At 49.4% G+C, this 14643-nt stretch overlaps 1 long non-coding RNA gene across 2 annotated transcripts; it reads right to left on the bottom strand.

Moving 5' to 3' along the window:
* Window positions 1-2254: 2254 nt before the first annotated feature.
* On the bottom strand, window positions 2255-6426 carry LOC132539080 (uncharacterized). Of its 2 annotated transcripts, XR_009550382.1 has the most exons (3): window positions 6295-6426; window positions 5360-5518; window positions 2255-3958 (listed from the first exon to the last, which is right to left on the bottom strand). It is a non-coding gene; the product is annotated as an uncharacterized LOC132539080 (long non-coding RNA). The 2 variants fall into 2 exon arrangements; XR_009550381.1 differs by lacking the exon at window positions 6295-6426 and having other exon boundaries at window positions 5360-5797.
* Between the last annotated feature and the right edge of the window lie 8217 nt (window positions 6427-14643).

The following is a 14643-nucleotide window of genomic DNA, read 5'->3' as shown; positions in this document are numbered from 1 at the left end:
GCCCATGTTGTTTTAATTTGCTGGGACCAGACTGTCCAGCCCTCGTGGATTTGATCCCAGACAGGCTCATTTGACTTATTCAGAGAAAAGCTCTTGTTTTTCAGTCACAAATTGTACCCCTGACTCTGGCCAAATTTGTCACAATCCTTGCTGAAAGTCTCCACGGTTGTTGTCCAGGAATCCTGAGCCCACCTTCTGGGTCCCATCTCCAGATGCTACTTTGATACCAGTCATATGTCTGGGATCCTAAGTGCCCACAGAGCTGGTTTCGACTTAGTCTCAGAGCAAAGCAAAGCAGGGCACATGTGTGCGGTGGGTGCTCTGTAATAGTTTGCCGAGAGAAGAAACAACCAGCCATTTAGCTGTTGGGGAAGTGACGCAGTACACAGAGTGTAGGTCTTGCATGAAGGAGGTCCCGAGTCCCACACGTGGCAATGAAGAGATGCCAGAGTGGCACTCTGATTCTCCTTCTTTCTCTTATCCTCCCTCTCTCTAACCAAATCACATTTAAGGTAGCATATTCTACATAGAGTTATGGAACAAATATGATGCAGGCATCCAGTGTGGAACCTGCCCCAAAGGAAGCGCTGCTCACTTATCCTGGACAGGGCTGCAACCTTGTTATGGGCTGATGACAACTGGTCTACTGCCCCCCACATCTTCACAGTCAGGTTCAGGCCTCCAAGAACCATAAGAGGGAGTACAGATGGTCAATCACTAGACATTTTAAGAGTGCACGTTTCGGGAGTCAGGCAGCAGCGAGCACAGTGGGTTAAGTGCAGGTGGTGCAAAGCGCAAGGAGCAACGGTTTCGAGCCCCCGGCTCCCCACCTGCAGGGGAGTCGCTTCACATGTGGTGAAGCAGGTCTGCAGGTGTCTATCTTTCTCTCCCCCTCTCTGTCTTCCCTTCCTCTCTCCAGTTCTCTCTGACCTATCCAACAACAACTATATCAATAACAACAATAACCACAACAATAAAAAAGTGCACATTGTAATAGGTAGATATCAATGATTTGTTTATTTGCTTGGAGAGAGAGAGAGAAAAAAAAAATGAGAACTTCACTCTGGTACATGCAATACTTTGTCCTGTCAGAAACATTTTTTTTTTACCAAATATTAAATGACTTAGAAAAATGTTCAGAATAGGGGGCCTGTGTGGTGGTGCACCTGGTTAAGTGCACACATTACAGTGCACAAGGACCTGGGTTCAAGCTCCCAGTTCCCACTTACAGGGGAAAAGCTTCACGAAGCGGTGAAGCAGTGTTGCAGGTGTCCCTCTGTCTCTCTATCCCCCTTCCCTCGCAATTTCTCTCTGTCCTATCAAATAAATAAGTAAAGTTAAAAGAAGGAAGGAAGGAAGGAAGGAAGGAAGGAAGGAAGGAAGGAAGGAGGAAGGAAGGAAGGAAGGAAGGAGGAAGGAAGGAAGGAGAAAGGAAGGAAGGAAAACATTCAGGATGAAGCAGGAAAGAACTGACATACAACATGAAGCTTTACATATAAGGTGACCCCAAGTCTTAACATAGATACACAGACAGAGGGAAATAACATCAAAATGGTAAGAATAATGGTAATCGGAGTGTTAATGATTTTCCCAGTCTTTAGGATCTGTTTATTTATTTCATGAAAGAGTTTAAGAGAGGTCAGGACCCCTCGCCAGCATGTGCAGTGCTGGGGATCCAACTCAGGGCCTGAAGCAAATCCTGTGATCTTCATATCAAGGCACCCCCCCCCACCCCACCCCCACAAAACTTGTATGCTAACTTATGTTCCATTTGTTTTAAGATTTCTATGTTTATTTAAAGACAGCAAGAGAGAACCAGAGAATTCTTCGGCAATCAATTATTCTTTGTTTTTCTTCTTTTTTTAATGTTTTTTAATTTTTAAATATTTTATTTATTTATTCCCTTTTGTTGTCCTTTTTTCTATTGTTGTTGTAGTTATTGATGTCGTTGTTGTTGGATAGGACAGAGAGAAATGGAGAGAGGAGGGGAAGACAGAGAGGGGGAAAAGAAAGACACCTGCAGACCTGCTTCACCACTTGTGAAGCGACCACCCTGCAGGTGGGGAGCCGGGGGCTCGAGCCAGGCTCCACACGCTGGTCCTTGTACTTTGCGCCACGTGCGCTTAACCTGTTGCGCTATGGCCCGGCTCCCAATTCTTTGTTTTTCTGTGCAATTCTTTATACCCAGAATGTCAGGAAACAAAACTGTAGGATTGATGCAAACATTTTTACAATAACTATAAGTCACAGTGGGTGAACTTTATAAAGTTTTTTTTTAATTGCAGAAAAAGAAGAAGAGTCTGTTAAGCCTTTGTGCTTGTGTTGATTCACCCACTCTTTCTTTTATTCCACAGGCTTTTACAAAGAGCCCACTATGTTCCTGGCATCGCACTGGAGGTAACACAGACGCAGGCTCCAATCTCCAGACACTCGTGCTAATGGACGATCAAGTGACAGCAGCCACAGCAGCCCGTCCCAAGTCCTATGAGCCTGTGCAGGGCTGTGCAAGCAAAGAGGAGGTTTTGTTTGGGTTTGTGGGGATGGAGTGCCGGGAGAAGTGGCACTGAGTGGGCCTTGAAAATGGAGAGGAATCACATGGGCAAAGGCAAGGGCTGGGAGGGGGCTAAGGAAACTGGGGGAGGGTCAGGCCTGCGGGAGCTTGAGGTCCTCAGACCTCAGCAACCACTTTGACCTGAGAACTTGATGCAAACCACGAACCTGTCCTGCTTGACCACACTGTTTAGTAACACGAACCGTTTATTCTAAAGCTCCCAATCCCTGAATTTTTAAATTGCTGGTCTAGTACCTTCTGGACCATGCATAGCTGTTGCCAACAGACCCCTTGTGCCCAATTTCCTTCCCTCCCCCCCTCTTCCCCTTCCCCTCCCTCTGCCCCCACCTCTCTTTCTCTCCCTCTCTTTTTGTTCTTTTTTAAATTTCTTTATTGGGGAGTTAATGTTTTATATTCGACAGTAAATACAATAGTTTGTAAATGCATAACCTTTCCCAGTTTTCCATATAACGATACAACCCCCACTAGGTCCTCTGTCATCCTTCTTGGACCTGTATTCTCCCTGCCCCCACCCACCCCAAGAGTCTTTTACTTTGGTGCAATAGGCCAATTCCAGATCAGGTTCTACTTGTGTTTTCTTTTCTGATCTTGTTTTTCAACTTCTACCTGAGAGTGACATCATCCCATAGTCATCCTTCTGTTTCTGACTTATTTCACTTAACATGAATTTTTCAAGGTCCATCCAAGATTGGCTGAAAACGGTGAAGTCACCACTTTTTATAGCTGAGTAGTATTCCATTGTGTATATATGCCACAACTTGCTTAGCCACTCATCTGTTGTTGTACACCTGGGCTGCTTCCAGGTTTTGGCTATGACAAATTGTGCTGCTAAGAACATATGTGTACACAGATCTTTTGGGATGGGTGTGTCGGGTTCCTTAGGATATATCCCCAGGAAAGGAATTGCAGGATCATAGAGTAGGTCCATTTCCAGCCTTCTGAAAGTTCTCCAGACTGTTCTCCACAGAGGTTGGACCAATTGACATTCCCACCAGCAGTGCAGGAAGGTGCCTTTGACCCCATAACCTCTCCAGCATTTGCTGCTGCTATCTTTTCTGATGTATGACATTCTCACAGGAGTGAAGTGGTATCTCATTGTTGCCTTTATTTGCATTTCTCTGACAATCAAAGACTTGGAGCATTTTTTCATGTGTTTCTCGGCCTTTTGGATCTCTTCTGTGGTAAATATTCTGTCCATGTCCTCTCCCCATTTTGGATGGGGTTATTTGTTTTCTTGTTGTCTCTTTTTGTTCTTGTTGACACCGGGGCTTCATTGATCCAGGTTGATTTTTTCAGATAGTCAGAGAGAGACAGGAGGATAGAGGGAAAGGTTTCACAGCACTGAAGCTTCCTCTGGTCTGGTGAAGGCCGGCCTCGAGCTGGGTCCTACCACGGACAAAGCGGATGATTTTCTAGCTGAGCTATCTGAACAGCCCTCCCTTCACTCTCCTCTCCTACATCTGACCCCTGAAACCATCTGAGGTGGAGACTCTTGAGCACCCCACCGCCCCCACCCTCCACCTTTGTTCTAACAAGAAAACTGAGGCCCAGGTTGACCCACCCACACCTCATTCAAGGTCACCCAGTTATGCTGTGGCTGAGGTAGGACCCACAGGCCTCAATCCAACTGGTCCTGGCTCCCCCCTGTGAAGAGAAAATGTAACTCTACGTCTTCTTGAGCCACCAACACTATTTTCATTATGGCTTTTTTTGTGCACAAGGCTGTTGGTTCATGTGAAAATGTAAATAAAGACAAAACCCCACCTGTAGGGGAAAAGCTCCATGAGTGGTGAAGCAGACCCATAGGTATCTCTCTTTCTCTCTCTGCTTCTCTGCACCCCATCCCCACTCTCTCAATTTCTCTTTGCCCTATCAATAGTAATTTTTAAAAAATTAAATGACTTCAGCTTTCAAAAGATCTTTAAATAAAGGGAGAAAAGTGGGAGTCAGAGAGGTGGCTCAGCAGTAGAGCACAGGCCTTGCGTGAGAAAGGGCCGAGGTTTAATCCCCAGCACTACCAGTAGTCAGAGCTGAGTGGGGCTCTGGTAAAATAGAGAAGAAAAGAAATTAATTTTAAAAATAGAGAGCGAGAAGGGACCACACTTGTTTGTACTGCCACCCACGTGCTCAGCACAAGTCACTCATGGGCCTCACAGGCTCCTCTTCTAGCAGGTGTAGCCGTTGGCTGCTTGTCAGAGGAGGAAACTGCAGCTTGAAGGGCTTAAGTGGCTCATTCAAGGTCACAGGACTCCAGAGCAGCTGATTCAAAAGCCCCCCTTCCCTCTCCACCACCACAGCCGGCTGCTCAGAGCCAGGATGGATTCGTCTGGGCAGAAAATGCTGGGTCACACTCTTACCAAGTGACCAGATTCAGGCTTTGGGTTTTGGACCTTGTTCAAGTTTTATTGGACTGCTATAAAGGGCGCCCTCTCTCTCTCTCTCTCTCTCTCTCTCTCTCTCCCTCCCTCCCTCCCTCCCTCCCTCTCTTAATTTCTCTCTCTCCTCCAATAAAAAGTTTCCATTCCGTATGGACTAGAAGAGCTCTCTTCTCTGTAAAAGGGCTACCTCCTGCCAAAAAAAAAAAAAATTAAAAACAGAATTGCCGAATGGTCCGGCAGTCCTAGTTCTGGGTAGATTTCCAAAAGAAATGATGAAGTAAGGATCCACAGAGTTCTGTGCACCCCTGTGTCCTTTGTGGCATTATTCACACACTCCAGCCCGTCCTGGGGAAGCACCTCCAGCCTTTGCCCGGAAGGAACAGCTAGAGGAAAAAAAAACAAAAAAAACCTCAGGATGAAACATTCTCTCTCCAGACAGTCAAGAGCAGGAAAGCCCAGTGCTCACTCGCTCAATGCCAGCACGGAGAAACCTGGAGGGCGTGAAGCTAAGTGAAATGAACCAGGCTCAGGAGGACAAACATCACGTGGTTGCCTTCTCATGTGGAACCTAACAACAACAACAGCAGCAAAGTTCATCTCACAGAAACGGGAAGTAGAGTGATGGGGGTGGGGGGTGGAGAAGTTGTGATCAGAGGGGACAAACTCCCCACTGGAAAACAAGTGGTGAGTTCTGGGGATCTCTGGCCAGCCCAGCCAGGCAAGGGCAGTTAGTTCATAGTAAGGTGGTGAGTCTCCAGGTCTGCTCAGAGTAGGGCCCTACGTGTCTGCACCACAAAGAGGTGAGAGCAAAAGGAGTAGCTGTGAAAAATAAATAAAGTCTCTCTCTCTCTCTCTTTCCCCCCTCTCTCTTTCATTTTTTTCATTCTCCTGACTTTTCTATTTCCTAGCAAGCTCAGGGAGACAGCCTTTCCTTTAAAACTCACCATGACCTCACTCCTCCTCCTCTGCCCGCCCGCCCGCTGGGGAGCCAGAGCTCCTCTGCCTCCGGGAGGATCCAGCCCCACAGTTATAGAAGTCAGGAAGTTTCCTCCAGGCCCTGCCAGGTGGGCAGGGGAGGCCGGGCTGCCATGACCCTCGGGCCTCCCGAGAGAGGAGCCACCCACCTACCCTCCCACCCAGAGGCAAACAGGAAATCCCAGAATTTATAGATGATCCGTTAGGAGGCAAATGTTTTGGAACAAATTGTTCTCCTTTCAAATCCTTGTTTTCCACTCGTTTTGCTTGCTGGACACTCCACCACCACCACCACCACCCCCTCCACACACACACACACACACACACACACACACACACACACACACACACACACACACACACCTCTACCTTCCCACTGTCCTAGTTAGGCTGGGGTCACAGCGCCACCTGCTGTCTGTCCTGGGTGGTGGGGCAGAAGCATCTGGGTACCGGGGTCCTCTCCTCAGCTCCCCTGAGTTACAGTGGGTAAGCCAGGCTTTCTGTGCTCCTGTCCTGAGAGTCTGTGCTTGAGGTCACATACCAAGAGAGCTAACTCCTCCTGCAGTTATTAAGTGTCCCAGAGACTCGTGACAAAGTTCGTCTCTGTCTAGGGCTAGTTGACAGGAAATGCCAGCCACAGGGCATCATGGTGTCACGTCAGTGCCCACCCCACAGAGCAGCTATTTAACTGTGGCCAACCAAACTCCCCAGAGCCCCATTTCTCCAGGACCCAAGGGTGGCTACCTTGCTGTTGGCCCACAGGAAGTGCTTGGTCAACACTTGTCACCTGTCTCTCCTAGCTGGAGGTTACTCATCGGGAAGGAATGGTTTGGGGTGTCTTGGCAGCAAAGGCTGGTCCCCGAGAAAATGACTGTCTCCCTCTCCCTTTGCAAGAGTGAATGTTGCAGGAAGGCAGACACTATTACACAGCTGTGCAAGAGCACACACAAACACACACACACACACATACACACGCGTGCACACACCTCTATGAATAAGCTCAACCTCATGGGCAAGTGGCTTCACTCTGGGATCCCTGCAGGCAGGCAGAGTAGTCTCTGCTCACTGCCACCAAAAGGGGGAATTTGTCATCTGGCAAAGGGACCTACAGATAATGAGGTGCTCTGTTGCCAGAGCTGTGATCTGCTCTGGGATCATGACACAGGTGACATCTCGGGGGCAGGGGGGAGTGGAAACACCCTAAAGTGCAGGCAAGGAGGTTCTGAAGTCACAGCCCATCACCAGCCCACCACACCCTAGACTACCCGCTTGCCTCCTCTTCCTCCTTCTCCTCCTCCTCTTTCTTCTCCAAAAACTCTCCCCTTTGAATATCTCTGGAGCCCTTTCTCCCTACCCATCAGAGGAGCACAGTGCCCATCTCACCTCTGGCTCAGACACAAGAAGGGGATCTGCCAGTGACGTGTAAGACACTATCTGGCAAAATCGGAATTATAGAGGAAAGAAGGAGAGAGAGAGGGAGGGAGGGTGGCAGGTATGCAGGCTTGACTTCCATGTAGGGTGGCTCCATGTGGCCGTGGCTTCACACACATCCTCCAAAAGTTCTCAGGGATCTCAGGGACAAATGGGGTTCCCTCCTGCTGGCACCGACCGACTGGTGGTCCCATCTGGAACCTTGCTACCCCAGGGCATCAAAGGAGTCTTACTCAAAGGCTGGACTAACCAACCCTTTTGCTGCAGGCCCAGTGTCAGTACCTCTAGAGACTGGGCCCCCTGGAGGAATGCTCACTCTGACCTGCAAGGACCAGTGGAAGGATCCTGGTTCGAGCCTCTCGCTCCCCACCTGCAGGGGAGTCACTTCACAGATGGTGAAGTAGGTCTGCCAGTGTCTGTCTTTCTCTCCCCCTCTGTCTTCCTCTCCTTTCTCCATTTCTCTCTGTCCTTTCCAACTACAACATCAATAACAACAACAATAATGACTACAACAATAAAACAACAAGGGCAACAAGAGGGAATAAATAAATAAATAAATATTTAAAAAGAAAGGAAGGTGGACTCCACCAGGAATCCTGGAGGAGGAAGGGGAGGGAGGAGGAGGAGGAGTCCCAGCCTAGTCCAGCAGGCCCCGGGGGACCACAGAGGAATCAGAAGCTAGAGAGGAACACTTGTAGAAAGAGAATCCTGGAAGCCGCCACCTGGGTGAATCATATTAGGGACCACTCAGCTCCTCTGGGCCACGCGGCTATGGGTCAGGTGACTAGCTGCCCTGCCTTGTCTGGACAGAGGGCGTTCCTGGGGTCTTTAGGGTTATTTGTTTTATCTGACACTAGAGAATTAACTCAGGGTCTTGGGCATGTGCAATGCCACAGAACAGCCTCCAGGCTCACTTCAGTCTCATTCTTTCTATGTAGAGATAGATCAGAGGGTACGCCAGCACTGTTCCACCATTCATGGAGCTAAGTGGTGCTATATGTGGTGCTCCCATGCAGATCAGGGACTTGAACCCATGGCCTCTTGACAGTAAAGCAAGCACTCTACTAGATGAATCTTCCAGCCCCAAGGGCTCTCTGGTGTTTGCCATCAGGGCTCCGCTACAGCTTCATGCCTGTGTTATTCCATGGCTCCCAGAGACCCTTCTTTGGCTTCTATGTTTGTTTGTTTTCCAAGTAGACGATGATAGATAGAGACAGAGCGGCAGGGGAGGGAAGGAGAGTGCACAGTACTGTTCCACCACTCGAGACGCTTCCCCTGCACGTGGTCCTTTCATATGGTGACTGGGGGCTCAGACCCAGGCGCTCAACATGGTAACACAGGTGCTCTGTGCTCTACAGGGCTGAGCTATCTCCCACCCACCCTAAGTTTTTGTGGGAGTTTTGTTGTTGTTGTTGTCGTTATTTGTTTGACTATATTTATTTTGGATAGAGATAGAAATTAAGAGTGGTGGGGCAGATAGAGAGAGAGATAAAAAGAGACACTGGCAGTACTGTTTCACTACTTATGAAGTTTCCTTCCCTACAAGTAGGCACTGGGGGCTCGAACCCAGGTCCTTGTGCATGGTAACATGTGCTCTACTGAGTGCACCACCTCCTGGCCCAGATCCTAAGTTTTAAAACTGATTCTGTTCCAGGACAGACTGACCATTAGTTGAGCACCTCTGGAAAGTTTTCTGTGCCCTGTCCTCTAACCAGCTTTCCTAACCTCACCCACTCTCAGACATAACCTCTCTGGACCAGAGAGATAGCTCAGTCTAAGAGCACAGGACTTGCATGCCTGAGTTTCCAGAGGTCCCAGGCCCCCTCCTTGTTACTGCCATGTGCCAGAGCTGAATGCTATCTGCTCTTTCTCTCTTTCCAGCTCTCTCATTAAAATAAATCAGTGAGTGTTTATTATAATTATTTTTACTATTAATGTTTTTTGTCTTCCCTGGGCTTCCGTGATGCAGATAATTTTTTCAGATAGAAAGACAGAGAGAGAGAGAGAGAGAGATCATATCATAGCACCAAAGCTTCCCACACTGTGGTGGGGGCTGGGCTCGAACCTGGGCTGTATCAATCACCAAACCCCTCTTCTGCCTCCTCCCCTGCCAGTTCTGTTCTGCTGAGCAGCGGCCTAGGAAGCAGATGAGTCCACAGGGAGGGGCTGCTTGCTCCCCCCCACCCCATTGTATTTGTGCCTTGAAACAAAGGCAGTGCCGGTGTCTTCTTCCCATGACTCTGGCAGTAAAACGTTTTTGTCCAGGGAGGAGGTCAGGCTGGGGGGGGGGGGGCAGGGCGATGAGGAGCTCCATCTTGCCCGCATTATCTCTGGTCTGTCACGATTCCGTTTCACCTTGCACAGAGCCGGCTCTGTCCTCCCCGCCTGCCCTGCCAAGCCAGCCCACAGGAGCCCGGGCTGCTTTAAATATTCTGTAAATAATGCTGACGGCAGAATCACAGAATGTCAGAGGAGAAACAGATGCTAGCCGTCACAGTGCCCAGGGTCAGAGAAGACACAGCTCTGGGGCTGCCGCCCCCACCCCCAGGCCCCGGCAGACATCACTAATCAATCATGACACCACCTCACTGAGCTTGTCTCCCAGCTTTAGAATCCTTACAGGCACTCCAGAAAGCAGTGCCCAATTACCTGGGACCCATTCACCATAGCTCCTGGCTCACTGAAGACCGTTACTGGACTCCTTTCCCCATGCCCTCTTTCGCCAACACCACTTTAATTTTTTTAATTATCTTTATTTATTTATTGAATAGAGACAGCTGGAATTTGAGAGGAAGGGGGAGATAGAGAAGGAGATGGACAGACACCTGCAGCCCTGCTTCACTGCTTGTGAGGCTTTCTCCCTGCAGGTGGGGACCAGGGGCTTGAACCTGGGTCCCTATGTATTGTAACATGTGAGCTCAGCCAGGTGGGCCACTACCCAGTCCCCCACCAACACCACTTTATAAAGGTGACTGCTTTGGCTGGTTGCTTTTGGCAGAGCTGGGGTCTTGTGCACACATGACTTCATTCAGAAAGAGAGACAGACATAGCAGCATTCCCGTGTGCTGTGGTATTCCCATGTGGTGAGCCTGTCCCATGGTCACGGCAAGGTAGGCCTCTTACCCAGTGAGCTATCTCTCTGGCATGCTGGTGGGTACCCCTTGAATCACCAGCTGTTGGTTAGGCCTTTTATATTGGGGGTTTCTCAGCCTTGGTATCTGGATCTGGAAGTGAGGAATTCTTGATTGGGGTGGGAAAGGGAGTGTGTGTGTGTGTGTGTGTGTGTGTGTGTGTGTGTGTGTGTGTTGGAGGAAGGGAGGTAGTGGTGGAGTGTTTAGCAGAATCCCTGGCCTCTACCTGCTAGATGCCTGCAGCAATAGCCCACCCCCCCCCACCCCGCCCGCCAGCCCCACCAGGCTCAAGATGAAAAAAGTGTCACCAAACATTGCCAAATGTCCCTTGGGGCCAGCTACTCTGTGGACTAGCAGGCCTGTGGTTCCCAGTTCCCTTCAGGTTCCCACATGTCTTAGAGCAGGGATGTTGCTTCTCTCACTCCTCCTGTTAATTTACATAATAAAGTACAGCCCCCCCCCCTTTAAGGCTTTGTTTACTTACTTCTATCACACCCAACTAAGGTCAATTCCAGACTTGTAGCTGATAAGTGGAGACACTGAGACCCAGAGAGAAAACACCTACATGAGTTAGTCAGGGAAGCAGGACAAGGGGTCTGAATTCCCCTCCCAGAGCTCTTCCTCCTTTGCAGAGGGACCCTCCCCTCTCACACACACTCTTTGTCATTAGCTGTAGCAGCCCCCACCCCCCCCCCCCGCCCAAGGAGGTGGGGTGTGGGCAAGAATGGGGTCCATGAGGCTGAGAAAGCCCAGATGCCTAATGCCATGCACCCACATTTGACAAGGACGTTAGAGATGGAGGGGGAGGGTCTGGGGTCACCTGGCAAACAGCCCAGCACCTTTTCCTCCGGGAAGGGGGGAGGGGTAGCCCCTGGAGGCTGTCTGGGACCCTGTGATGCTTGCCAGTGGCACTTGGGCTTCAGGAGAAGTGGCAGCAGCCTCTCTAATGAAACCCTCCCTCTCCCCTGTGCTGACAAGCTCTCCTGAGTCCTGAGGGAGCACAGGCAGTTCTGCTCCCCCCACCCTACCCCCGCCCCCGCCCCCGCCCCCAGAGATTCCAGGTTGAAAACCTGACAGTTTGGACACTCCGCCCGTGGGCAATGTTTCCCTTCTCCAGGGCTTGCGTCTGTGCCAGGAATGCCAAACAAAGGCAGATGAGATTAATTAATTTGAGAAAACCCATAAAAAATGTTCATGAAGCCAGGAAAGGAACTGTCCACTGTCCTCCCTGGTAGTGATCAAAATGTTGTGAGTTTCAACACACGTATTTTATGCTGGGTGCCATAAATCTCCAGGTTCCCTGGGATGTCACTGAGTCTCCTCACAATTTGTGGGGTTTTTTTTGGGGGGGGGGGGAAGGGGCGGAATTGGATGCAGCACTTAGAGGAGGAGTAAGGCAGGGGGTCAGAGCAGCTAGCAGGCCGAGTTCAGTGCCAAGGACAGGAAGGGAGCCCCCAGTCCTGGAAAATCCTGAAATTTCCAACCCTGCTTTGGCTTCTGGAGCACATAGATGCCAGCTCTTTTGTGCTATATCTTCTTTTTTTTTTTTCTTTCTGGCTGTAAAAGGGGTACTTTTAAAATTCTGTTTTTCTGTTCTTCTGTTTTTTGCTCATGATGTGAAAGAATAGGGGAAAGTAGAAAGGAACAGGACATACCCCCCCCAAAAAAAAAAAAAACCTTATCCATTTTAAGTCCCCAGGGTTAGTTTGTTTTTTGTTCGGGGCGGGGGAGGAGGCAGAGCTGGCTGCAGGGTTCATGGTATTCCCTCCAGGAGCCTGTTGAAACTGCTGGATTCTCCCCAACCTGCACCCCCAGAGAGTGGGAGTGTGTAGGTGGTGAGGCAGGCACCTGGGGATCTGCTTTTTTTTTTAATTAGGCCCTTGGGTGACTCTGGACGTGGGCAGTCACTGGACCACACTTGGAGAAATAATGAGTTTCAGGGTTGTTGGTTTTTTTTTTCTTTTTTTCTTTTTTCTTTTTTTTTTTTTTTTTGCCTCTCGGCAAAGTCAGAGATATGAAAACTCCAGATTTAAAACAAAACAGAAAAGAGAGAGAAAAAAAAAAAAACCACCACCCAGGAGGGTGAGGACTGGTTTCTCTGCACGGGCTGCGCTGAAGCCGGCCTTTCCCTCTCGCAGCTAACATATGATTCCGTTCACACTTGCGGCGACGCAGCCAGGCAGCCGGGCCTCCGCCGGCGACTCCCCGGGCCAACGCGGCACTCGGCCACCTTTCTGAGGAGCAGCGCTGACACCCATCTGCTCAAATAAATTAACGTTTCCATCTCAAATAACTCATTTGGCTAAATCATCAAGGTTACCCGCCAACTCAGAGAGAGCGGGAGAGGCGGAGGGAGAGAGGAGACTCCGCAAGTTCACGCACCTGAGGTTCTGTAGCCGGGAAAGAGACGTGAATGTGTGTGTGTGTGTGCGTGCGTGTGTATGTGTGGCGTGTGCGTGTGCATGTGTGTGTGTGGCGTGTGCAGCTACAGTGCAGTTCACATGCACCCTCAACCTTTTACAGTCCTCACCACCCAGCTTTGGGGTGCATATGTTGGTGCAACACTCTGCAAAGATAGAGTGTGGGGGTTCCTGAGTCCATGTGTGGACTCAGGTGGGTTATGGGGCTGGGGGCGGGGGCAGTAAAGAGAGTTGAGGTTTTTTTTTTTTTTTACACCGAGATCAAAGTGCAGTGAATACAGACAGCTTTCTAGGGGGAGAAGCTAGTTGTTTCCTTAAGGGGGAAAAAACTTTTTATTTTGAAAGAATTTACAGGAAGAGCTGCAAAAAATAAAAGAACAGAGATTCCTCACCTTTGCTTCACCCAACTTTCTCAAAGGTAAAACCTTACAGCAGGTGGGGATAGACAGCACAAGGGGGATGCAGAGAAACTCTCATGCCTGAGGCTCCAAAGTCCCAGGTTCAATCCCCTGCACCACCATAAGCTAGAGCTGAGAAATGTGCTGGTAAAATAAATAAATAAATAAATAAAAAGGGAAGGGGTCAGATGGTAGCACAGTGTGTTAAGCGACTGTGGCGCAAAGTTCAGCGGTCTGCGTTAAGGATCCTGGTTCGAGCCCCCGGCTCCCCACCTGCAAAGGGGTTGCCTCACATGTGGTGAAGCAAATCTGCAGGTGTCTTTCTCTCCCCCTCTCTGTTTTCCCCTCCTCTCTCCATTTCTCTCTGTCCTATCCAACAACAACAACATCAATGGCAACAATAACAATATCAATGGCAACAGTAACAATAAAAAGGGCAACAAAATGAGGAAAAAATAGCCTCCAGGAGCAGTGGATTTGTAGTGCAGTCATCGAGCCCCAACAATAACCCTGGAGGCAAATAAAACAAGTGACACCTTACAAAACTATGATGCGGAGATCACAACCAGAAACTGGCATGGGCCCAGGACTGGCAGCTAAGCTACAGGTCCTCTTATTACATATTTATTTACTTCTTTTTATTGCCACCTAGGTTATCACTGGGGCTTGGTGCCAGCTCCTAACTGCTATTTTTTTCCTTTTCTTTTCTTCTTTCTATTGTATGGGATAGGACAGAGAGAAATTGAGATGTGAGGGGAAGATGGAGAGGAAAAGAGAAAGAGAGAGACCTGCAGAGTTGGTTTACACCTCCCGGAGCCTCCTCTCTGCATATAGTGAGCGGAAGCTCAAACCCTGGCCATTGCGCATGGCAACGTGAGCCTCTGTCTGTTGTACCTGTTGTTTTATCAGTGTCTTCTTTCTTTCTCTCTTCCTTCGTTCCTTCCTTCCTTCCTTTCTTTTTTTTTTTTCCTGGAAGAAGGGCACTTTCAAATCAGAGGAAATCTGATTTCCAGCTGGGCTGTTCTGAGCAGGACCCTCTCTCTGAGCTTGGAAAGTGGAAGTGTCCGTGCCCGCCTGCCCAGGCCCCTGTGGTGACCAGGTGTGTGTCTACGGCTTGGCGAGCCGTGGACACACTCGGTCTGGTTCTGACTGCCCACCCTCTCCTTCTACTGGCCTGCGCTCTGTCCCAGGGGTGAAAGGGTGTTTGTGTCAATTCCTGGTGGAAGTACTTGACTTAATCTCTGCGGCTGAATCCAGCGCCTCTATTTGGGAGGAGGAGGCCAGGAGATTAATTAGGAGGCTATCTCCATGACTCGTGGAGGCTAAATCAGCACGATG

Source organism: Erinaceus europaeus, chromosome 6 (assembly GCF_950295315.1).
Source record: "Erinaceus europaeus chromosome 6, mEriEur2.1, whole genome shotgun sequence".
NCBI lineage: Eukaryota > Metazoa > Chordata > Mammalia > Eulipotyphla > Erinaceidae > Erinaceus > Erinaceus europaeus.
This window is presented reverse-complemented; position numbering and strand designations above follow the sequence as displayed.